We start from the raw sequence: 3,443 nt of genomic DNA, 5'->3' as shown, positions 1-3,443 counted from the left end.
TATATTAGATTGTTGCTGCTCCAAAAAAAAAAAAAAAAAAAAATTTCTGTCCATGATACTACTGAACATTTATGCAAGCATACCATCATTTACTTCCCATCTTTGGCGGGTCAGCATTTGCCTGCGCAAACAATATAACATCCTTGTCCTCCATTGACAGAATAGCTCCTTCAGGAATTTTTAATTGAGAAAATACAATATGCTTATACTTATCAACATATTCTTTTCATGATCTCATTGTCATCATTTTCCGCATATTGTAATAATAACGCTCCTTGTTTCCCCTGCTACAGGTACTTGGATAGCTCCTCGAAGATCTTTTTGGTTAAAACATATTGTTATTGCTTAAATTTGCTTTATAACCTGCTCTGGCAACATGGTGTCAAGATCTTGCTAAACTGTTGGACTTAGCATCTAGTGACATGTTTAGTATCCCTCAAATCTAAGAGTACTCCCTCGAGTGATGACTGTCCAGGAATTATTCTGACATTGGATGAGTGCTCCTCACCTATGTCCCGTAAGAAAAAGATTATAGTGCGCATTTTCCTTCCTTTACATGCTGAAAAGAATTTGAAATCTGGAAGGTGGTCCTTCAGTTTTGATGAGATCACCTTTTTTCCAAATTAGATGGCTTCTCATCTGATTTCGATGTTTTCATGGTGGGTCCCTGAGGGCTGATGTAGATCCAATAGAACAAGAAGAGGTTGCGCAGATACTACTTGAGTTTAATTGTGTGCCCACATTTCTTTCTTCTGACACCCAGAAGAAGTTCTATCATGGTTTTTGTAAGCAATACCTGTGGCCACTTTTTCATTACATGCTGCCCTTCTGCCCAGACCTTGGCAATCGCTATAAGGACTTGCAGTGGCGAGCCTATATTTCTGCTAATAAGAATTTGCTGATGGGTCGTGGAGCTGTTAAATGCTGAAGATGATTATGTTGGGTTCACGACTATCACCTTATGCTTGTCCCTATATTCTTGAGGAGGCGTTTCAATAGAATTAAGTTGGGATTTTTCCTCACAGCCCATTCCCTTCATCAGAATATATAGGACATTGCCTACTGAAAATTCATTTGAAAGCACTTCTAAATGCAGATTTAATTGGTTTTCATACATATGATTATGCAGTCACTTTTTATCTTGTTGTGGTAGGATGCTAGGCCTGCACTACGATCACAGCAGGGTCATATTGGACTTGAATATCTGGGTCGCACAATATACATCAAAATCTTGCATGTGGGGATTCATATTGGTCGACTTGAATCTGCTTAAATCATCCTTCATCTTCTATCAAGGTTAAAGAGATCCAAGAGCAATTCAAGGGGAGAAATTATTCTTGTGTTTGATGATGGACATATTTAAAGTTATCATTTAAATTAGAAGCATGGAACAGCTTTTGCAGATGCATCCTGAGTTTTGGGGTAAACTAGTGCTGATTCAAATTGTAAATCCTGCAAGCCCACAGGTAAAATGTTGAGGAGCAAAAGGAGGATGTTATAATGACTGAAAGGATTAATGAAAAATATGGTTTTTTAGCTAAACCTGTGATTTGATTGACAGACCTGTACCTCTTCATGAGAAGACTGCCTATTATGCTTTGGCAGAGTGTTGCTTGTTAATGCAGTGAGGGATGGTATGACCTAATGCCATACAGTATACTGTCTGTAGGCAGGGACTCCAAAGTGGATGAAGCTTTGAAATGGCCTCTGGGTGCCCACGTACAAGTCACTTGTTTTTCCGAGTTCATAGGTTGCTCACCATCCCTAAGTGGGGTTAGGATCAATCCTTGGAATTGATGCTGTAGCTGATGCACTGCATCTAGCCATCAGTATGCCTGAAGCAGAGAAGCAGTTGCGGCATGAGAGCACTATCAATAATTAAGTCTCATGATGTGCTTATTGGCCTCAAAGCTTCATGCAGGATTGTAGCAAGCATGCAAAGATCACTATAGTAAACGCTGTTGGGGCATGGCTTCGGTTGTTGTAGAATATTGTTCCTTTCTCCATATTTTAGGAAGCATCCGTGAACATATTGTTCTGTATATAAAAACATCTAGAAGGGCAATATTCTTGGACTATGATGGCACTGTGGTGCACCGCTCTTCCATTGCAAACCCCCCCTCGGCTAAATTCATTTACCATCTGAACTGAATCTGCAATGACTCTAAAAACACTGTGTTCATTGTTACGGTAGGGGGCAAGACTCTCTGTGTAAAATGTTTTCGGAATGCCAAATCTCGTATCCAGCGAGCACGATACTTCATGAGGTATATTTTTTGTATATAATATCTACTAGCTTCAAGATTTAGTTTCAGAAAGCCATATTTTTTCTTTTAAATAAGACAGCTGCCTGTTCAAAGACAATATTGTCTTTTTAGATACTGCTTGTTTTTAGTCAAATGAAAGTAAAATTTTGCTATATGACGAAGTGCTTATCTGTTTATTGATTCAATTTATTTCCAACAAGTTTGATTATTTCTCATGTCGTATGGGTTTACTTTGTTTTTTCCTACAGGTGGCCTAGAGATTCCAAATGGCAGATCATCACCGAGCTGCAGATTTTGCGTGGAAAAATATTGCAGAACCTGTGATGCAATTATATACAGACAACTGATGGTTCCTATATAGAACGAAGAAAACTGCCTTGGTGTGGCACCATCAAGATGCTGCCTCTGATTTTGGATCGTGCCAGCCAAGGAGCTATTGGATCATCTTGAAAGTGTCCTTGCAAATGAGCCAGTTGTTTGTTTGAGGGGTCATGATTAGTTGAAGTGAAGCCACAGTCTATATTCCTCCATTATCTTCTCTCTCTCTCTCTTTTTTTTTTCTTTAATATTTGTTACAATGTAAGGGTTTAATATTGACCTGTTATTTTACAGGGAGTCACTAAAGGATTCGCTGCAGAGAAGTACTTAGTTCAATGATCAGTAATGGGAAAGTTCCTGATTTTGTGCTGTGCATTGGGGATGATAGATCCGATAGGACTGTTTGAAAGCATATTGAGCTATTGTTTATCACTTGATGCACCTCCAGAGATTTTTGATTGTACAGTTGGTCAAAAGCCGAGCAAAGCTAGGTACTACCTGGATGATATCACAGATGTTCATGCAATTATTGAAAGTTTGGGAATGAATCCGTGTTTAATTGTGAGATAATAAATCCAAGTTTCTTCGCTCAATGCTCTTGATTTTCCTGAGTAATGCTATCCTGCTCACTTAAAAGTTGATTAGAAGAACAAAGGATCTGCCATTGGTGGGTGGACATTGATGCTGACTTTAACGATTCTTTCCTTGTGTTGAACAAGGGGCTTCTCTCGAAGTTGGTTTCGGGCGAAGTTTGTGAGGCACTGAGGTTTGTTTCTTTCTTTCTTTTCTTTCTCTTCTAGATGGAAAGATAAATGGTAGGGATAAATGGCGAATTAGGTGGCTTCAAGACAAATGTAG

The 3,443-nt window shown here is 38.9% G+C and overlaps 1 pseudogene; it reads left to right on the top strand.

Moving 5' to 3' along the window:
- Nucleotides 1-510: 510 nt before the first annotated feature.
- On the top strand, nt 511-3,155 carry LOC116136560 (annotated as a pseudogene).
- Nucleotides 3,156-3,443: the final 288 nt, after the last annotated feature.

This window comes from Pistacia vera, unplaced genomic scaffold, assembly GCF_008641045.1.
Source record: "Pistacia vera cultivar Batoury unplaced genomic scaffold, PisVer_v2 Contig109, whole genome shotgun sequence".
Lineage (NCBI taxonomy): Eukaryota > Viridiplantae > Streptophyta > Magnoliopsida > Sapindales > Anacardiaceae > Pistacia > Pistacia vera.
Note: the sequence above shows the minus strand (reverse complement) of the source record. Positions and strands in the feature narration are given on the sequence as shown.